A 23,326-nucleotide genomic window follows, 5' to 3' on the forward strand; every position below is an offset into this window, starting at 1 on the left:
TAGTATTCCATGGTCTTTATCCAGTCTATTATTGATGGGCATTTAGGTTGATTTCATGTCTCTGCTATTGTGAATAGTGCTGCAATGAACATACGCATGCTTCTGTCTTTATAATAGAATGATTTATATCCCTTTGGGTATATACCCAATAATGGGATTGCTGAGTCAAATGGTATTTCTGCTTCTAGATATTTGAGGAATCACCACACTGTCTTCCACAGTGGTTGCACAATGGTTGAACTAAGACATACATAGGTTCAAAACAAAGGGATGGAGGAAAATTTACCAAGCCAGAAATTATTAAGGGACTTGTAATAAAAGCCCTTTCTTCCAAATCCAACAAGAGTAGATTCTGCTGTCTGAACCACCACCTCCTATAGCCATAACCAGTTACCCTGGGGCCAGGGGAGGAGAGAAATATTATATAAAGAAAAGGGGTAATCTTGTGCTGTTAGAGATCAGATTGCAAGATTTATTTACATAGAAAATATGTTAATATTTACTCGAGAATACCTTGAAGGAAAGTGGGTAAATGAAAATGCTTTTGGGAGTGAGAATAACATACCAAATGCTTTCTTCTCTCTGAGCACATGGAAAGAACTGAAATTCCTTCCCAGGAATCAGCAGCTAGCTGCCCTAACAGCAAACCACAGAAAAGCCACACTTTGCCCTTCTTCACACTCTGACTAGGAAACATAGGAAAAAAATCTCTTCAGGCTAGTTGGAGGGATAGAGGACAAATTAGTCATCCGACAATTCAGATAACCCGTCTGTGCAAGCTAACCAGCTTGTAAGTACCCAATAAATTCCAGGAGCAGAAAGGTGTTGTGGCTGAGTCTGTTCATTGCCTTTGTTTATCCGCTTTTTCTTAGTTCCAAAACCCCTGATCTGGGGCTGAGCACATGGTTATCCAGAAAACAATTTCCAGCCTCCTTACTCTTGGATGTGTCCCTGCAACTAGGATTTGGTCAATATGATGTAAGTGGAAAAAAGAAATCTTACAATAAAATTAACAGACATCCCTTGCCCATTTTTTCCCTCTGTTCATATCTGTTTTCTGTTGGCTGAAAGGTAGGTGCAATGGCTGGTGCTCATGCAGCCATATTCAACCATAAGTTGGAAGTCTTATGCCAAATATTGCCAAACAGTAACAGATGCTTGATGCTCCTTGAAACTACACGGACTGCCCTTGACCATCTACCTCCAGAATCCTTCTATATGAGAGAGAAATAATCTTCTCTATTGTTTAAGCAGTTATCATCTTGGGGTTTCAGCTTCTTTTAAATGAACCTCATCTTCTACCCATATGTGATAATCAGTGTATAATTCATCAGGAAACATTTTGTTTCAAGTTGATAATGGAAATTCACATGTATTTTACTGTGTATTGGATGGGTTCATTTCTTTCCCTGAACTGCACATTTTATCTTTTGCTTACGTGCATCCATTCAGTTTCTGAAATGGGTGGTCATTTCTTCATAGTATTTAATGCTTTAAAAATCCCAGAGATTGATCCGGGTGTGGAGCCAAGATGGCCGAATAGGAACAGCTCCGGTCTCCAGCTCCCAGCCCCAGCGACACAGAAGACGGGTGATTTCTGCATTTCTGCTTGAGGTACCGGTTTCATCTCACTAGGGAGTGCCTAACAGTGGGTTCAGGACAGTCGGTGAAGCGCACTGTGCGCGAGCCGAAGCAGGGCGAGGCATTGCCTCACTCGGGAAGCGCAAGGGGTCAGGGAGTTCCCTTTCCTAGTCAAAGAAAGGGGAAACAGACGGCACCTGGAATATCGGGTCAGTCCCGTCCTAATACTGCGCTTTTCCAACGGGCCTGGAAAACGGCACACTAGGAGATTGTGTCCCGCACCTGGCTCGGAGGGTCCTATGCCCACAGAGTCTTGCTGATTGCTAGCACAGCAGTCTGAGATCACGCTGCAAGGCGGCAACGAGGCTGGGGGAGGGGCGCCCGCCATTGCCCAGGCTTGCTTAGGTAAACAAAGCAGCCAGGAAGCTCGAACTGGGTGGAGCCCACCACAGCTCAAGGAGGCCTGCCTGCCTCTGTAGGCTCCACCTCTGGGGGCAGGGCACAGACAACCAAAAACTCAGCGAGAACCTCCACAGCCTTAAATGTCCCTGTCTGACTGACAGCTTTGAAGAGAGTAGTGGTTCTCCCAGCACGCAGCTGGAGATCTGAGAACGGACAGACTGCCTCCTAAAGTGGGTCCCTCACCCCTGAGCAGCCTAACTGGGAGGCACCCCCCCAGTAGGGACAGACTGACACCTCATTCAACCGGGTACTCCTCTGAGACAAAACTTTCAGAGGAACTATCAGACAGCTGAATTTGTGGTCTCACGAAAATCCACTGTTCTGCAGCCACCGCTGCTGACACCCAGCCAAACAGGGTCTGGAGTGGACCTCTAGTAAACTCCAACAGACCTGCAGCTGAGGGTCTTGTTTGGTAGAAGGAAAATTAACAAAGAGAAAGGACATCCACACCAAAAACCCATCTGTACATCACCATCATCGAAGACAAAAAGTAGACAAAACCACAAAGATGGGGAAAAAACAGACCAAAAAAACTGGAAACTCTAAAAAACAGAGCACCTCTCCTCCTCCAAAGGAACGCAGTTCCTCACCAGCAATGGAACAAAGCTGGATGGAGGATGACTTTGATGAGTTGAGAGAAGAAGGCTTCAGACGATCAAACTACTCTGAGCTACGAGAGGAAATTCAAAACAATAGCAAAGAAGTTAAAAACTTTGAAAAAAAATTAGAAGAATGGATAACTAGAATAACCAATGGAGAGAAGGGCTTCAAGGAGATGATGGAGCTGAAAGCCAAGTTTCGAGAACTACGCGAAGAATGCAGAAGCCTCAGTAGCAGATGCGATCAACTGGAAGAAAGGGTATCGCTGATAGAAGATGAAATGAATGAAATGAAGAGAGAAGGGAAGTTTAGAGAAAAAAGAATAAAAAGAAATGAACAAAGCCTCCAAGAAATTTGGGACTATGTGAAAAGACCAAACCTACGTCTGATTGGTGTACCTGAAAATGATGGGGAGAATGGAACCAAGTTGGAAAACACTCTGCAAGATATTATCCAGGAGAACTTCCCCAATCTAGCAAGGCAGGCCAGCATTCAGATTCAGGAAATACAGAGAACGCCACAAAGATACTCCTCAAGAAGGGCAACTCCAAGACACATAATTGTCAGATTCACCAAAGTGGAAATGAAGGAAAAAATGTTAAGGGCAGCCAGAGAGAAAGGTCGGGTTACCCACAAAGGGAAGCCCATCAGACTAACAGCTGATCTCTCAGCAGAAACTCTACAAGCCAGAAGAGAGTGGGGGCCGATATTCAACATTCTTAAAGAAAAGAATTTTCAGCCCAGAATTTCCTATCCCGCCAAACTAAGCTTCATAAGTGAAGGAGAAATAAAATACTTTACAGACAAGCAAACGCTGAGTGATTTTGTCACCACCAGGCCTGCCCTAAAAGAGCTCCTGAAGGAAGCACTAAACATGGAAAGGAACAACCGGTACCAGCCCCTGCAAAAACATGCCAAATTGTAAAGACCATCGAGGCTAGGAAGAAACTATAGCAACTAACGAGCAAAATAACCAACTAACATCATAATGACAGGATCAGATTCACACATAACAATATTCACGTTAAATGTAAATGGGCTAAATGCTCCAATCAAAAGACACAGACTGGCAAACTGGATAAGGAGTCAGGACCCATCAGTGTGCTGTATTCAGGAAACCCATCTCACGTGCAGAGACACACATAGACTCAAAATAAAGGGATGGAGGAAGATCTATCAAGCAACTGGAAAACAAAAAAAGGCAGGGGTTGCAATCCTAGTCTCTGATAAAATAGACTTTAAACCAACAAAGATCAAAAGAGACAAAGAAGGCCATTACATAATGGTAAAGGGATCAATTCAACAAGAAGAGCTAACTATCCTAAATATATATGCACCCAACACAGGAGCACCCAGATTCATAAAGCAAGTCCTCAGTGACCTACAAAGGGACTTAAACTCCCACACAATAATAATGGGAGATTTTAACACCCCACTGTCAGCATTAGACAGATCAACGAGACAGAAAGTTAACAAGGATATCCAGGAATTGAACTCAGCTCTACATAAAGTGGACCTAATAGACATCTACAGAACTCTCCACCCCAAATCAACAGAATATACATTTTTTTCAGCACCACACCGCACCTATTCCAAAATTGACCACATAGTTGGAAGTAAAGCTCTTCTCAGCAAATGTAAAAGAACAGAGATTATAACAAACTGTCTCTCAGACCACAGTGCAATCAAACTAGAACTCAGGATTAAGAAACTCAGTCAAAACCGCTCAACTACATGGAAACTGAACAACCTGCTCCTGAATGACTATTGGGTACATAATGAAATGAAGGAAGAAATAAAGATGTTCTTTGAAACCAATGAGAACAAAGACACAACATACCAGAATCTCTGGGACACGTTCAAAGCAGTGTGTAGAGGGAAATTTATAGCACTAAATGCCCACAAGAGAAAGCAGGAAAGATCCAAAATTGACACCCTAACATCACAATTAAAAGAACTAGAAAAGCAAGAGCAAACACATTCAAAAGCTAGCAGAAGGCTAGAAATAACTAAAATCAGAGCAGAACTGAAGGAAATAGAGACACAAAAAACCCTTCAAAAAATTAATGAATCCAGGAGCTGGTTTTTTGAAAAGATCAACAAAATTGATGGACCGCTAGCAAGACTAATAAAGAAGAAAAGAGAGAAGAATCAAATAGATGCAATAAAAAACGAAAAAGGGGATATCACCACCGATCCCACAGAAATACAATCTACCATCAGAGAATACTACAAACACCTCTATGCAAATAAACTAGAAAATCTAGAAGAAATGGATAAATTCCTCGACAAATACACCCTCCCAAGACTAAACCAGGAAGAAGTTGAATCTCTGAATAGACCAATAACAGGTTCTGAAATTGTGGCAATAATCAATAGCTTACCAACCAAAAAGAGTCCAGGACCTGATGGATTCACAGCTGAATTCTACCAGAGGTACAAGGAGGAACTGGTACCATTCCTTCTGAAACTATTCCAATCGATAGAAAAAGAGGGAATCCTCCCTAACACATTTTACGAAGCCAACATCGTCCTGATACCAAAACCTGGCAGAGACTTAACCAAAAAAGAGAATTTCAGACCAATATCCTTGATGAACATTGATGCAAAAATTCTCAATAAAATACTGGCAAACCGAATCCAGCAGCACATCAAAAAGCTTATCCACCATGATCAAGTGGGCTTCATCCCTGGGATGCAAGGCTGGTTCAACATACGCAAATCAATAAATGTAATCCAGCATATACACAGAACCAAAGACAAAAACCACATGATTATCTCAATAGATGCAGAAAAGGCCTTTGACAAAATTCAACAACCCTTCATGCTAAAAACTCTCAATAAATTAGGTATTGATGGGACGTATCTCAAAATAATAAGAGCTATCTACGACAAACCCACAGCCAATATCATACTGAATGGGCAAAAACTGGAAGCATTCCCTCTGAAAACTGGCACAAGGCAGGGATGCCCTCTCTCACCGCTCCTATTCAACATAGTGCTGGAAGTTCTGGCCAGAGCAATCAGGCAGGAGATGGAAATAAAGGGTATTCAATTAGGAAAAGAGGAAGTCAAATTGTCCCTGTTTGCAGATGACATGATTGTATATCTAGAAAACCCCATTGTCTCAGCCCAAAATCTCCTTAAGCTGATTAGCAACTTCAGCAAAGTCTCAGGATACAAAATTAATGTGCAAAAATCACAAGCATTCTTGTACACCAATAACAGACAAACAGAGAGCCAAATCATGAGTGAACTCCCATTCACAATTGCTTCAAAGAGAATAAAATACCTAGGAATCCAACTTACAAGGGATGTGAAGGACCTCTTCAAGGAGAACTACAAACCACTGCTCAATGAAATAAAAGAGGATACAAACAAATGGAAGAACATTCCATGCTCATGGGTTGGAAGAATCAATATCGTGAAAATGGCCATACTGCCCAAGGTAATTTATAGATTCAATGCCATCCCCATCAAGCTACCAATGACTTTCTTCACAGAATTGGAAAAAACTACTTTAAAGTTCATATGGAACCAAAAAAGAGCCCGCATCGCCAAGTCAATCCTAAGCCAAAAGAACAAAGCTGGAGGCATCACGCTACCTGACTTTAAACTATACTACAGGGCTACAGTAACCAAAACAGCATGGTACTGGTACCACAACAGAGACATAGATCAATGGAACAGAACAGAGCCCTCAGAAATGATGCCGCACAGCTACAACTATCTGATCTTTGACAAACCTGACAAAAACAAGAAATGGGGAAAGGATTCCCTATTTAATAAATGGTGCTGGGAAAACTGGCTAGCCATATGTAGAAAGCTGAAACTGGATCCCTTCCTTACACCTTATACAAAAATTAATTCAAGATGGATTAAAGACTTATATGTTAGACCTAAAACCATTAAAATCCTACAAGAAAACCTAGGCAATACCATTCAGGACATAGGCGTGGGCAAGGACTTCATGTCTAAAACACCAAAAGCAATGGCAACAAAAGCCAAAATCGACAAATGGGATCTCATTAAACTAAAGAGCTTCTGCACAGCAAAAGAAACTATCATCAGAGTGAACAGGCAACCTACACAATGGGAGAAAATTTTTGCAACCTACTCATCTGACAAAGGGCTAATATCCAGAATCTACAATGAACTCAAACAAATTTACAAGAAAAAAACAAACAACCCCATCAAAAAGTGGGCAGAGGACATGAACAGACACTTCTCAAAAGAAGACATTTATGCAGCCAAAAAACACATGAAGAAATGCTCCTCATCACTGGCCATCAGAGAAATGCAAATCAAAACCACAGTGAGATACCATCTCACACCAGTTAGAATGGCCATCATTAAAAAATCAGGAAACAACAGGTGCTGGAGAGGATGTGGAGAAATAGGAACACTTTTACACTGTTGGTGGGACTGTAAACTAGTTCAACCATTGTGGAAGTCAGTGTGGCGATTCCTCAGGGATCTAGAACTAGAAATACCATTTGACCCAGCCATCCCATTACTGGGTATATACCCAAAGGACTATAAATCATGCTGCTATAAAGACACATGCACACATATGTTTATTGCGGCACTATTCACAATAGCAAAGAGTTGGAACCAACCCAAATGTCCAACAACGATAGACTGGATTAAGAAAATGTGGCACATATACACCATGGAATACTATGCAGCCATAAAAAATGATGAGTTCGTGTCCTTTGTAGGGACATGGATGAAACTGGAAAACATCATTCTCAGTAAACTATCCCAAGGACAAAAGACCAAACACCGCATGTTCTCACTCATAGGTGGGAATTGAACAATGAGAACTCATGGACACAGGAAGGGGAACATCACACTCCGGGGACTGTTGTGGGGTGGGGGGAGGGGGGAGGGACAGCATTAGGAGATACACCTAATGCTAAATGACGAGTTAATGGGTGCAGGAAATCAACATGGCACATGGATACATATGTAACAAAACTGCACATTGTGCACATGTACCCTAAAACCCTAAAGTATAATTAAAAAAAAAAAAAAAAAAAAAAAAAAAAAAAAAATCCCAGAGATTTTTTTTTTGCAGAAATACTTCCTTTATATTCAGTAACCTTTGGCAACATTCCCTCTGAGGCTTCCCTGCTTCATGTTATTTTTTTTCTCCTTGTGGGACATTTGCTTCTCCTTCCATACCCTTCCCTTTGCAGTTGTGGAAACTGTGTAGTTTTTCAAGTGCCTGAAAACACAGGAAATTGATGTGAGCAGGTCCTGCTCCAGGGAAGGTGACCTCCCTAGTCAGATTTCAGGCCACTCCCTTCATTCTGCACTAGGTCTATTTGTTTCTTCCTTTCACAGCTTTGGAATAATTGGAGTTTTCCTTTTCCTCTGATATTCCCTGGTTTTACCAGGTATCAACTGACTCTCCTGAGGGTGCTCACCACCTTCTAGGACTCAAATGTGTCCCAGCTTCTAAAATTTCCAATACCAGATTTAAAGCATTAAACTCTAAAAATTTCACCACCATAGAGAATTTCATACAGTTCCCCAGTTTTTAAATAGAAAAAAAGTCGAATGCAATCATAATTACAGGACATTTTTAAGTAGTCTCAAAGGAACACCAATTAGCCTAATTAATATAAGAACCTCACTTGAACCCACTGAGTTTCTTCTAATTAATTCTCCTTGCCCCATAATTCTACAAAGAATTTTACTTTCTTTTTTTCTTTTTCTTTTTTTTTTTTTTTTTTTTTGCAATAGCTCTGTCACGCAGGCTGGAGTGCAGTGGCATGATCCTGGCTCACTGCAACCTCTGCCTCCTGGGTTCAAGAGATTCTCCTGCCTCAGCCTCCTGAGTAGCTGAGATTATAGGCACGTGCCACCACACCCAGCTAATTTTGTGTGTGTATGTTTTTAGTAGAGATGGTGTTTCACCATGTTGGCCAGGCTGATCTCGAACTCCTGACCTCAGGTGATCCACTTGCCTCAGCTTCCCAAAGTGCTGGGATTACAGACATGAGCCACCATGCCTGGCCAAAGATTTTGACTTTAAGAAGGAAAGGTAGAAGCCAAGGCAAATGGAGTGTGTTCCAGGGTTCGGTGAAGAAGGAAGAGAAAGGCTGGTAAGAGCCCCCGAGAGCTTCATGAACAATGGAGAAAGCAAAGAGCAGCTTGGGTTGCAAAATCATCACAGGTACATCAGAAAGGGACTAAAGCTGCTTTCAAAAGTGGGCATTCCGGGCCTTTTCTCCTTATAAATACTCTTTATTTTCTTTGGGGCTGTCTGATTTAAATAAAGAATAAGAATACTCTTAAAGAATAGGAATACTCTTTCTTCTCTTTGGTGCTGTCTGATTTAAATGCCTTTCTCCCACAGCGTGTGTGTGCATCTGGCATCCTTCATGACGCATGTTTCTGCGTACTTCTTGGCCCTGGCTGTCAACTCAGCTGCTGGGCCATGCTATCTCATGGGGCACTTCCCGCCCTGGCTCTTCACCCTGAGCTACTAATCCCTGCAGACAGGTGTTTCTCTTTGCGTATTTCCAGGGATTACAAGCTTCCTTAAATGCACGAGACTATTCGGTAGATGGGTCTGTCGTGTATGGAATTTCACGTGGGGTACAACTCTCTGGAAACTCCAAAGGCGGTCTGTGAAGCAAAGCCAGGGCCAAGTCCATCCCAGGTCCAACCACGCAGCTGAGCTGATAAGACGCCCATCACTGCTCAAAATCTCAAGCCCGAGGCTACCACCAACCTGGAATTTGCATTCATTCGTGGGTCCTGTGTTTCGTTTCATGCTCTACACTTTTCACGCATGGCAAGAAAATGGCAGAGCAGAAATAGACACCACTGTATATAACTCTGAAGTCCCATGTTTTAAAATACCCTTCAAACATGCTGAACATGACTGGGCATCCCACGTCAGAATGCTGTCATAAGGACAGAGAGGGCTGTTGCCCAGAGGTGTGTGCCTGGATTTGTAAGTGAGTATTTTATGTCTAAACAAAGATGAGTGCTGATTTCTAGGGACGGCCAGCCCTGTGACAGTTAAACTTCACTATCTCTAGTTTGCTAATCCACAGCCACAGCCCCTCACGTCCCTTCTCTTGGTAGGTTTGGAGCAAAGACAAAGCACTTCTATTTGCTTTTTTTAAGATCACACTATGTTAAGAGCTCATGGCCAGACACTTGCTGATTTCTTGGAAATACCTTTTTAAAGATGGGTCATTTTAAGCTTTGTACCTTTTTCTACTTATCAGGAAGATGAGTTCTTATATTTATAAAAAGATAGTAAATTAAATACCCCAGAAGTAAAGTTATGTGGCATTCTAGACTAAGTAGCTGAACTACATATAGTAACCTGGACTCAAAAAGATTAACTAAGAGTAGAGTTTTGGTGTCAGTTTTAAGCAACAAGTAATAATGTCCTCACTTTGGGAGGCCTAGGTGAGAGGATCCCTTGAGGCCAGGAGTTTGAGACCAGCCTGCGCAACACAGTGAGACCTCATCTCTTCAAAAAATAAGTTACCTGGTTATAGTGGCCTGCACCTGTAGTCCCAGCTACTCTGGAGGCTGAAGCAGGAGGACTGCTTGAGCTGGGAGTTCAAGGTTATAGTGAGCTAAGATCTCACTACTGCACTCCAGCCTGGGAGACAGAGCAAGACCTTGTCTCTAAAAAATAAAAATAAAAATAGATTAAATTAAAATAATAATGTTCTGACACCTAATCACCCCGAAAAATGGCATTGGGAAGTTCTTCCCAGGGTTGTGAAAAGTTCTGAAGCTGCAGACTTTTTTTATATTGGTTCAGGTAGATGAACACCTAGGCAGAATTCAGTTGGGGCCTGGTTAAATGTGACCATTTAACCAGGGCCTGTTTTATGTGGTACTTTGGCAGGAAAGCAAGGCTCCTGCTCTTTGTGGGTGCCATCAGAGCATGCCCATCCAAAAAGCTTTTACAAACCAAAAATAAAGTGGATTACTTTTATTCTTTTCAAGAAATTTCAAAGACAGAAAGAAATTTTCTGGGATCAGGGCAACAGGATCAAAAATTAATCAGTTTGGAAATACTTTAAAAAAAAAAAACCTTTCAAAAGACCAACAATGAAATATCATCCCTTAACACATTCTAATTATCGGCAGAGGTAGTAGAAGCATTTCTGTCTAAACCAAAAATTTAAGCAGTGATAAAATATGCGTTTGGGGCTGCCATGGCTCAAGGGAGCATTAACAGAGGCTGATGTCAAGAAGCTGATGGGGAAAACAAATTTAGACAGAATGTTAGAAAAAAAAATGTCTAACATCAGTCTATTAGAGATTGAAAACACCTCCCAGGAGCAGCAGCATCTGACCTTTTGCTAAAGTCATTTGAAGCTGAACTGAGGAAATATACAACAGGGAGTCATATTTCACCAGCTGTGAATGGCCGGGGTGACCTAATAGGCCGTTTCTAGCCCAGATAGGTAATTGGCAACGTTTTATAGTTTTGTTCAACTGTGAGATGTGTGAATAGAATAAGAGTGAACATCTTATCTGCAGGTAGCTCATCTTGTCTTCTAAAACCCTATCTCCTTCTTCCACAGACAAGTCTGGATTATAATTTCAAAATTACGGTTCAACTCTTCCACACACAGCCATCATTTAAGGTAACAATAGGCTGGATTTATAGAAAAGACAAGTGAGGCTCTTTCAAGAAACAGCTATAACTCAGTATTCCGTTGCCATGGGGCTGGGAGCACCTATCCCGGCAACCTCTGGCTGAGGTTTCCCGTAGTGCTTGGTTGGTACCAGGTCACGCTGACGAGGCCCACAGGTGAAAAGGCTATACAGTTTCTAAAGAATGTTGGCTACCTTCTGCCTGAAAGATCGCAGTCATACTTTAATTTCATGTATGCCAATTGCCACCAGAGGGAGGCACCCACTTCTTTTGTGTTTCTGTGTCGAGTGGACCACTGTTGTCTACACCTGTGGTCACCTCGAGGCCAGTCCCTGGGGCGCCAGCCTCCTTTCTAAACTGGACACACACTACAGAAAGGTCCAGGAAAATAAACCCTGTTTCCCTGTTTTACTGTCAGATAGTCGGAAATGAAGTTTTTCTAGAGGAAAAGTTAAATTTTCCCATTTTCACCCATTTTGTTGAAATAGTTGTTATTTCAACAAAAATAACTACTTGTTATCCTGTGTTCACAGCCGGTGACAATCCCATTCAGATTCCATCCATTGCCCTCACTTTCCCCTCCACTGCCTCCATCAAGAAAAATCATCGTATTTCTCCTGTGGACTCATATGTGATATCCCCTTGATGCTTACAGAAAATAAAATCAAAAGGAGTCAAATGTCCTACACTGTCCCAGGAAAGAGACAGCCACAGAATCATAAAGAGTCAGAATTCAACAAGTGCCCAAAGACAATGTCATCGTACAATGCTGCAACCCAAAGAGATAAAATGATTCACTGCAGGTGAACCAGGAACAAACGAGTAAAGCATAGAATGGCAGGGACGGAACAAATGGGAATTCACCCAAGCCCCACCCTTCATGAGCAAACCAAGAGTCAGATGAGGTTTATTGGCAGGGCTTCGGGCCAAGCAGCTCAGGGGCACTGCAACAGGGGAAATGGCTAAAGGGCGAGGAGGACCCTAAAAACAGTCAGCAAAAATGCCCAACTCCTGCTGGCACGGAGGCAGCCTGGCGTCAGCTAATCCATGGAAAACCCCAGCCAAAACTGGATGCTAAACATTGTTCTATCTTCTTCTGAAAGTTCTATGAAACAATTATTGAGCTCAGAGCTACCTGGGAGGAACCTTCAAAGCACTTTCCCCAACCAGTAAATGCATTATAATCTACAACCAAGCATCTGCATGGACCGTTTCTCATTGCCTGGCCCATTTTCAAAGCTCACTATAAATACACTTTTTTTTTTTTTAATGGACTGGTGGGAAATTGGATTTTGGTGAGTGCACATCCATCCAAACTGCCAAAAGCTTTATATTTGCGTGGAAACAGCGAAACTCGAAGTGTAAGAAAGGTTGGGGGCGACAAGGATCATGGTCCTACGGTGATTAGCCCTGTTCGCAATGACTGCTGTGGGAAGTGAGGTCTGCCCTCCTACACAGGCCAGGTCTGTTGCACTTGGATTTGGTGAACCGGTAGCAACTGGAGTCTGAAGTGAGACTTGCTTCACTCACATCAGTGCCCGGCCACTAAAGCGTCTCTCTGACATCCGAGGAGACTTTGCTTTCTAAATGAATGCCAGAGCATGATTCGATTTCCAATTGTTTTCAGGGTCTGGGATGGTAGAATAGCAGAGAGAGAAGAACGCACCTTAGAAATATTGAAGAAGACTTGAGAGGCCGAGGCGGGCAGATCGCCTGAGATCGGGAGTTCGTGACCAGCCTGACCAACATGGAGAAATCCCATTTCTACTAAAAATACAAAAATTAGCCAGACGTGGTGGCGCATGCCTGTAATCCCAGCTACTCAGGAGGCTGAGGCAGGAGAATCGCTTGAACCCGGGAGGCAGAGGTTGCGGGGAGGCAGAGGTTGCGGTGAGCCAAGGTCACGCCATTGCACTCCAGCCTGGGTAACAAGAGTGAAACTCCATCTCAAAAAAAAAAAAAAAAAAAAAAGAAAGGAAGGAAGACATTTTGAAGAAGCTGCTTGCCAAGCACAAAAACAGCAGCAAGCATCCCCTTCACATAATCGTACGTTCCTGAAGGGAGAGTTTTCATAAACATTGTGATGGAGGCCACGTCCCTGACTTCCCAGTTCCTCCTCCCAGCACCCCCAGCCATATCTGGGTCTATCCAATCGATACGTATTTCCACTGATCACAGTTCTACACCATTCCACACCCCAAGAGGTAAAAAGGAAACGGCAGCAGGAACAGAAAAACCATGACTAGAATGCAAGGTGATCCCAGCAGGTGAATAAGAAGCATCTGCTCCTTAGTGAATAGGAGAAGGGGGTAACTTTCAAAGGAAATACAATTTTAAAATTAAACCTAGTGATATGCAAATAATTTGGCTTCTTGCTCATGATGAGACTGAGGGAAATAACATGACAGAAAAACAGAGCAGCGACACGGAACAACAGTCTGTGAGGAAAGGGTGTGCTCAGCCTGAGCAGATACAGGATCTGCCCAAGGAAAAAGCGATAGTAAAAGAACAGATCAATATGCCATAATATCCACAAGAAACTGTCATTATAATAACTGTAATATCTACCCCTTCGAATTAATGCTGGAAATAGTGAAGTCTATAAATGGCTGCATTTTAAATTCAATGATCTCACAGTACTTGTTATTCTTCTTCCTTCTTGAACATTCAGAATGTACTTGACATTAAAGGGGCCCTGATCTTATTTCTTCACCATGGTGCAGAAAAGAGCAATTCCCCTGGTTGTGTTGGGGGAGGAGAGAGAAGAACCTAAAAGGAAATACGTATAGTTTAAATAAAGAGATGGTCATTTCTCATATTTTTAAGCAGCTGATCTTGCAGTCACAAATTTGAAGTTTAATTCAAGGTAATGAAGCCAGGAAATCCAAGAGGGACCTAAATGAAAGCAGATTGGCTCCTTGATGCCTGTCCATGGGGGTGGAGGCAAAGCTTAGCCTCTCCTCTGAGACCTCAGTGCTGCCTCCCAACCCAGACCAACACCTACAGCCCCAGGCCCAGTAGCAGCTACTCCAGCCTCCCAGAGAGCACCTGGGGCCGCAGGCACTCCCACCCTCCTCCCCACCTTTCCTTTGGGCCGAGGCAGCTGGGGAGTCATCCAGAGACTCTGCTCAGTGGGAGCAGAGCCTGGGGCGCCACTGAGCCCTTGAGAAAGCAGCTTTCTGGAAGCCCACAGTCTGTGGGTGTGTGGCTGGAAGCTACTCTCCTCCTCCCTCCTGGTCTGACAAACCCCAGCTTACAGGGGTGAACCGTGCCTGCCCAGTCCCCTCCCCATTTCCCAGTTGGCCTGCCATTCAGCCGGGCCTTCCGTTCAGACTGGGTGGAGGTGTGAACAGCTCTGTGTCCACCCTCACCCACCTTCCAGCCAGCTTCCTCTTGTGTCTCCTGTTTGGCCACCTCCTTGTCCCCTTAATGACACCTGAGGAGGGATGAGGGGCTTACACCGACTGTGGGGAACACACATTAACCTTCACAGGGACAGCTTCATCGCTCCAGGAATGTCAAATATGTCATCCTTAAAAAAGAGATCTGACAGTTTTCCTTCCTTTAGAAATACTAAGCCAGTCAATTACACTACACAGTTAACATGAAAGCATGGTTTCAATTAATCACTTTTCTTGCTTTTTTTTTCCTGAAGCCAATCCAGAATTTGTATACAAAAAATCATTCCCACTTTGTCTTTGGGAAACTGCAACCACTTATCGTATAATAAGCTACATTTTTTAATTAGTGGGGACCGACAGGGGAACAGGGTGACCCGGCCCAAAGGCCAGGAAGGGAAGTGCATTGGCAACAACTGGAAAAAGGAACTTGATACAATGGAACGCTGCATTTCTTGTTTCTCAGATTCACTCTCCTCTCTTCTCTTGTTCCACCTAATCATTGCTCTGTAGTTTTGCTGGGAAAGTCCAACCGGTAGAAGTGATTAGAAGGCACTTTTTTTTTTGAGACAGAGTCTCATTCTGTTGCCCAGGCTGGAGTGCAGTGGCATGATCTCTGCTCACCTCAATCTCCGCCTCCTGGGTTCAAGTGATTCTCGTGCCTCAGCCTCCCAAGTAGCTGGGATTACAGGTGCCCGCCACCACGCCCAGATAATTTTTGTATTTTTTAGTAGAGATGGAGTTTCACCATGTTGGCCGGGCTGGCCTCAAACTCCTGACTTCAGGTGATCCACCCACCTCGGCCTCCCAAAGTGCTGGGAGCCACCGCACAGGGCCTTTATGTCTCAATTCTAGCAGTCCTAGTAGTCTCTGCAAAGTTGCCACAGCTTAGCTATGCCTTTCAACAGGCCGAAGCCCCTGTCTGTCCACTCCTCCAGATAGGCCTCCCTGGGATTCTGGTTTCTACTTTTCTGGGTCTGCATCTCCCCCAGGCTATGTTCTAGATTGGCTCCTAGAGAGCTTTCTTGGGCGACCCTGGGGACTTCTGCCTCGGGGTCCGAGGCATGTTCTGTGGTTGCTCTAAGGATATCTTGGAGACACGCTCAGGGCTGCAAGGCTGATTCTTCCCTGCCTCATGTGGAGGGGAGAACAGATCTAGCTTGAGAGGGAGATGTACTCTCTGAGGACAATTCAGCCCACTCCGTCTACTGACAGCATTATTTTCCAAGGAGAAATATTAGCATTTTTCCGTGCTTTTGTAATCCCAGATGTACCTAACTAATATGAAACCTACAAATTTAAACCATCTTATCATTTGGCCCAGCCTGAAATTTAGGTTGGGTTTTGCTTCTGAAAAACTGCCTGCTGTGCAAATTAATTCTATAAATAAGATTATGAGTGTTTCACCTACTTAAAAGAGCAAAAATGTTTTCAAGCCTGTGAGAAATACTATTTCCATAAAAGTAATTAACAAGCAGAACCTGAAACATTTGAAACCTGGAATATCTCCTGCTTGGGGCAGGTTTCCAAAGGCTAGAAGGATCCACATTTTCCTGGTTCAAGCTGCTTCACAGCCAAGATCTTGAAGAAGATCTTTAAGAGCAATTCATTTAGAATAATGTATAACTTCACTTTTTCACCAAGGTATATAAGCTTTCTCTGCATGATGTGGAATGAAATTCTATTTCAGCTGATCTAAAGCTGTCCACTGCTCAATCTCAAAAAGAAAGAAGGAAGAAAAGGATGAAAGGTAGGAAGAAAAGATGGAAGGAAGGGGAGGAAAGGGGGAAGGAAGGGGAAGAAGGAGGGGGGGAAGGAAGGGGAAGAAGGAGGAGAGGAAGGGGAAGAAGGAGGAGAGGAAGGAAGAAAGGAGGGAGAAAGAGGGTGAGGAAGAGGGCAGGTGAAATATGAAAAGGCTATAAATGAGCATGTTGCTTTGATGTTTTAATTTTGAAAATTATCACGGCTGTCCCTGTTATTAGTCTGAGATCACCTCTATTTGCCAGAGGCTAGTTAACTAAACTGATGAGATAATGGTACTATGGAGACAACAGTTTCTGGTTTGGCTGAGATGTAGCCCGTTAACCTTATTCTGTTCCAGGGGCTTAGACCACAGCCCACCCAAGTTGCCCATCTACAAACAAGACCCTGGTCAAGAGGGAAGTCAGGAGAAAGTGTAAATAGAGACAACCTGGCGTGTTTGGACTGTGGGTCAGATGACCAAAACTTTCCTCCTCTTATTTATGTGACCTTAGGACAATCTCGAGTTCACCAGCAACTCTGCCTGAGATCCCCTCCCAACCCACCTGCAAGGCCGTGGTGAAATCAAAGGGAAGACAGCATGGGGGAGTATTTTTTTTTTTTTTTGAGACGGAGTCTTGCTCTGTTGCCCAGGCTGGAGTGCAGTGGCGCCATATCGGCTCACTGCAAGCTCTGCCTGCCGGGTTCACCCCATTCTCCTGCCTCAGCCTCAGGAGTAGCTGGGACTACAGGCGCCCGCCACCGCGCCCGGCTAATTTTTTGTATTTTTAGTAGAGACGGGGTTTCACCGTGTTAGCCAGGATGGTCTCAACCTCCTGACCTCATGATCCACCCGGCTCAGCCTCCCAAAGTGCTGGGATTACAGGCGTGAGCCACCACGCCCCGCCGCATTTTTTTAAACTATCCAAATCCATAGAGATGTAAAGAATTGCAACCAGGGATTGGCAGGAATCTCCACTTCTGTCCACAAGGCTTCAAGCACTTTCACACCCAAGACTGATCAGAAGCACCGTACTTATCCAAGGTGTTCCTTGCTCAATGAAGTTATTATAATGCTCACTCTGAAGGGCAAAACAAAAAGTCACTCTTCTAACTGTGTTAATAAATTCCCTCTCAGCACTAATCCCTAAAGTAACCTTCAGGCAGAATCAGCTCACTTGTTGAGCAATATCACCCATTGACTGGGTTTGTCTGGAGACTGCGATGGCTTTAAATGCCCGGCTTAATAAGCAATTCCAATGTCATTCTTTCCCCATCTGGATCAATATCAGAAGCAGCTTTGTTTGTCCATTTCTTCCTTCTGGAGTAGAGACTCTTTAGAGTGTTTGGAGCCGAAAGCGCAAAGGACCCCACCTCTTGAGCATCAGTCACTTTTGTTTTGATTTTTTTTTCTGATTTCTTCAAATACAGAAAAGGAAGGAGATAAAGGGCCAAGAACCCCCAGACGGAGACCAGAGCTGTTTGAGTTTTTACCTTGAAGGCGCCACCACCCATGTGCCTCTGGTATTCACAGCAGCACTCACTATCTCTCAGTATGGTGGATTCTGAGCTTTAGGCAGCTCAGGGCTTCATTGCCCTAGCGGGAAACAGATTGAGAGCTTTCTAGCCTGGGATATGTTGCACACCTTAGACATTAATGACTTTAGGGAGGTGCTTTTTTCACAGCCAGTGCTGTCTGTGAAAGTTATAAACAGCACATTTCTGACACACGTTGCAGATGGATACTCAAAGTTGTCTCTGTTCCTTTTCAAAGAGGCTCATCTTGGCTTGGTAAGTTTCCATGTGCACTATTGAGATTTGTGCAGAATTGGCATATTAGACCCTCAGTGTGGACTCAAGCTTCACCTCCACCTGGATTCCAGACACCTGCACCCTCTGGCCTACAGGAACAGCAAAATTCTGGATCGCAGGCTGCTCTGTCTTCCGTGTACCCTGATCCATCCTCAAACTGTGATCTGATCGCAACCCATATCTGAAGCAGAGCAGAGCAGAGCTGAATCACTGCTGCAGGCAGGGGCAGAGTGTATTCCCTCTGTAACCTTTCTAGAATGCATTTCTTCCTCTTGCCTTCCATCCAGCCACCCTGTGCCCAGGAGCAAGATCAGCCAGGCAGCATCCTCTGCCAAAACTGACCTCCTCTCTTGGGCATGATAGTGATCACCCAATCATCTTTGGTTCCTGGACTCGACATCAGTTTCTTCTTACCCCAGGCTGATGCCCAGCCTTGCACACGAAGTCTTATTCCACACAATTCCACATACCAAGGAGAGTTGATAGATAAAATATATCCTAAGCAAAGCCTGCCTAAGTCAGCACGTAGGTCTTGAAAGATAATCTTGCACCAAGAACACAGACACAAGTGGGAGGGGGAGAATGTCTACTGGGAGATATGGAGCCACAAAGGGCCAGGGGTAGGGGGCAGTGAAATTTCTTTGGAAATAAATTTTTGGGTTACATTTTTTTATTTGAAAAATCACAGTCCATTTAATGGTAGCATGTACATCTGTCTGCCTATAAATGCAAGTCCATCTTGGGACCTCTCTACCTACTTAAGAGCAGAAAAATAAGAAAGTGACTCTGTGTGTGTACGTGTGTGTGTTTCCTCAAAATCCAAAGGTGAGATAAACTTAAACTTTCATGGTTTGGGATTTATTCAAAACAGGGAGAGGAAAGTACCCAGTACATTAACATTTCATCTTATTTATTCTTGGCAATCATATAATCATATCAAATCAAACTAAGTCTTAAGTACTCCTAGAATATCCCCACACCTACTGAAACTTCTCAGGCCACAGTCTCTCTCCCAAAGAAGGGGCACAGGTATTCAAGCATGGAGCCTGAGCTTGTGCAAGGCTACTCACACTCAAAGAAACACAACCACAGTGCGTCCCACAGGTAGTTCAAAATAATACTTTCCTCTGTAGCATTTACCTACAGCCTGGATGTGAGGGGATTCTTTTCTTAAAAGCAGGTGTGTTCATACACCTTCCCCCTGCAGAAACAGAGCCTTTTGGAAGCAAATGCATCACAGCTCACTAAGTCAAGAGAAATCCATTCCAGTTTTAGAAATTCAATTTAGCTTGGATAAGCCTCCAAGCTATGAAAGTAAGCCCCATCACGAGGTTTATTATTCATAAATCTCTTTTTCAGGTTGGAAGCCTCCCAGCAGCCACTCTGCTTCCAGTATTTTTCTGCTTTTATGTGTCAATAAAAAAATTTAACTCTTGGAGTCTCTCCAGACAACCAATATCAAGGTATGGATCAAGAAATCCAGCAATGTTGTAGTTTCCCCCAAAAATCTTTTGGTTGTGTTCAAATTACTAATTTGTGGTGAATAATCTAGATTCAGATGGTTGTGTCTATATTTGTAAACATGTTTGAATTTAATTTAGCCATTTAAATGAGACAAAAAGATTTATAATGGAAGCTATGAGGTATTGTTTCTTTCAAGTAGAAAGTTTTTTCCAGAAATGAAATCTGTGGCCTAACTAATCAAATGATGAAGGCACTTTGCTCATATAGGAATGAAAAATCTCTGAACCTCCAAGCCCTGAAACGTTTATTTTCTACATTTAAAAAAATTATAACCTTAATATTTCTGAAAAACCTGTCTTCCTACTGCAGATGATACCACAAAATCTAGTTCTAGCAGAATCACTGGGTTTGAGTATGTGTACTGAGGTTAACATCCTGGGAAAACGAGGAGGATTTTGAAACATTCTGGAGAGTATGCAGTAGGTCATATTTCACATCAATAAATACCATGATGACAACAACAAAAATAAATATTGAATTTATGAGAAATTTGATTCCCAGAAAATGGTGCTCTCAAGATAATATTCAATGTAATGAAATGGCAGGAAAGCCCAGGAATCTAAATATCTTCTGAAGTTTTAATGTACCTGACTTGGGTCTTTTGTGATCCAAATAATTTCAAGGCACCTATAGTTCACTCCCACAGTCTTTATTGCTTTATACGTTAAATGGGAACCTCAACTAAATTTACAATATTTGGATAACGAACACCCTGACTTGTACGGACAATTAATACAATTGAAAATGTTCCTTTTGTTATTAAGTGTTACTGTCCAAATTTCATAACATTTTGATGGTTTTTTTAAATACTTCATATTTCAATACTCAAGGGTCCTTGCTTCTTCAAGACATTTGATATTAATAGGAAATATACATTAACATAATAGATCTCCCTAGATACGTGTAATGACAGAATAAAATCATTTGAATTTCAATGGAATGTAATACTAGGTTAAAACGGAAATTCCAAGATGATCATCTCATATCAGGAATTTAAGAATAAAAAATTAAGTAACTTCAATTCTTTAGGAAAATGTTTTTTAGATTACTTCTAGAAGTTTTTACCCTCATCTTTCTTGGGCTGTTCTGGTTTTTGTCTTTGCTCCTTTTTAAAGGCAAAAGTACAGACTTTAAATTATAATAAAGTATCATGTACAAGTATCATATATAGGCAGTTTTAGCTGAAATTAAAGTATAGCATGTTAATAATAATTTACATTTATACATTGCCATTATCCGGTAACTGTAAAATAATCTCGAATTCCCTTTTCTACCCAAAAGTGACTATCATTTAATATCTAGAATTATCTAATGAAAAGCCTTATTCATAGCATCAGGAATATTTCCATTTAATTAATTTTTATACCTCCATAAAAAAACTCACTCAGTTTCCACTGGTGTGGACCAGTTTTCAGCTAAAAGAAATTCCATGTCTTTGAATGGCAGAAAATGGCATCACCTACAGTAGCCGGTAATTCCCTTTGGTGCAAAGCACTGAGCGTGTCAGCATGGTTTGAAAGACCAATAGGATGCCAACGTAAAGCCAAGAGGCAGAGACATCGAACACATAAGACCTAGTCCTGGCTTCATCACCATGTGCCTGGTCTTCAGGCTCCTCCAAACATGACATGAGACATGCTGAGCAGTAGTTCCCAAAGTGTGAACCAGGTACCCTGGGGGGTGCCTACATCCTTTAAGGGAGCCCAAAAGATCAAAAATATTTTTGGTCTTGTAAAATATATTATTATTATAAAAGGTAAGAGTTTGATCTTAAAGGATATTACTTGCTTTTTTAAATCTCATATTCTCACAAGTGAGCAGTCAAATTTTCCACAGGCTACACATCACATGATATAACAGATTGAACGCAGAAGCCAATATGAAAATCCAGCTGTCCTCTGTCAAGCCAGACTTTAAAGAGAGTTGCAGAAATGTAAAATTGCCACTTTTTACTAAATATCCTTTTCCATTTTGGAAAATATAATGACTTTTCATTTTTCAAAACGTTACTTACATTAACATGTAGTAGGTTTATTATTTTATTTTTAATAAATTAATAAGAAAACCATTTAAAACTTTCTCCATTTTAATTCCTAATATAGGAGACAGTGTATGGCAGATACACCTGATATCAATAGCCTAACTTAAGCATACCCTGAGAATGACCCTATGGTCTAAGAAGAATGTGTGCTGAGAGTTGAGTTCCAAGCTAAGGAATATGGGAGTGGCCAATCTAGGGATTTGTTCTTATCTATGAGGAACATCTGAATTCCCAGTCCATCCCATGGGATGCAGGCCATACAGGGGATTGGGGACCTTTGTTTTGGAATGAATGTAGATTGCCAAGTAGAAGTTGCTAGAGGGAGGGTGCCAAGTGAAAACGCTGTGTAAACTGCATGCTTGTTACATGCAGTTGTGGTTCTTTTATCCAGCCCATCGCTGCTGGACTGCCCTAGAGGTAACTCGTCTCAATAAATCCTATGTCTTGCTCACTGCCTCCAGGTCTTTTCTTCGGTACCATCTCTATTAGAGTCAGTAGGGTTCCAGCATGACAAACGTCAATAGATATCACCAACATAAACAAAAGTTCTTTGGGGTCCTCAAGAATTCTTTAAAATGGAAAGGAGTTGTGAGAACAAAAATGTTGGCTGGGTGTGGTGGCTCACACCTGTAATCCCAGCACTTTGGGAGGCCGAGGTGGGTGGATCAGCTGAGTTCAGGAGTTCGAGACCAGCCTGGCCAACATGGTGAAATCCTGTCTCTACTAAAAATATAAAAATTAGCCAGGCATGGTGGTGGGTGCCTGTAATCCCAGCTACTCAGGAGGCTGAGGCAGGAGAATCACTTGAACCCTGGAGGTGGAGGTTGCAGTGAGCCGAGATTGTCCCATTGCACTCCAGCCTGGGCGACAAGAGCGAAACTCTGTCTCAAAAAAAAAAAAAAAGTTGAGAATCACTACAATAGAGGATCTCTGAGAAGTCTTTTGACTGTAAAACTCTGTAATTCTAAGGTTGTGAGGTTCAATGGAAAGGAACTTGCATGAAAGATGGCTATGAATGTATGAACTGGGAAAATCAGTGGAGGCTCACAGCGCCCTATGCTCCCCTATGGCAGGCAGTGGGTCCTTCCTCATATAGGCAACTACAATATGCTCCTCCCTTTTAAGCCCCATCATTTGCTCCTTCCTCTGCTTCCTGCCTTCCTTGCCAGTACCCCACACACCCACCCCAACTCACACACAGGAGACAGGAGAAGCCCTGGGCAGCAAAGGAAGAGCCATCAGCCTCATGGAAAACCTTGTTTCCTTCTCCCAGCCCCCTAGCTCCAATTAGGACATTGTAGAGCCCCCACCTCTCTACTTATTGATATGATGACCTCTTTATCCAGGGAGCACTGCACTCACCCTGCCCAATAGGACTGTCGTAAATGGGTGGGCACGTTGGCAGGCTGCAGATGCAGAGCAACATTCTCACACTTGAGTCTTGCTCAGCTCAGACCCACCACCCACCACAGAGGCTCCAAAGGGGTTGTCAGGCCCCAGGGAATTTTAACAGGTGGTATT

General features: G+C 42.8%; 1 protein-coding gene across 1 annotated transcript in view; it reads right to left on the minus strand.

Moving 5' to 3' along the window:
* PCP4 (Purkinje cell protein 4) overlaps nt 1-23,326 on the minus strand; it is a 69,359-nt gene that overhangs the window by 15,265 nt on the left and 30,768 nt on the right. The gene's annotated exons all lie outside the window — the stretch shown is intronic.

The sequence above is a fragment of the Symphalangus syndactylus genome, chromosome 5 (genome assembly GCF_028878055.3).
Source record: "Symphalangus syndactylus isolate Jambi chromosome 5, NHGRI_mSymSyn1-v2.1_pri, whole genome shotgun sequence".
NCBI lineage: Eukaryota > Metazoa > Chordata > Mammalia > Primates > Hylobatidae > Symphalangus > Symphalangus syndactylus.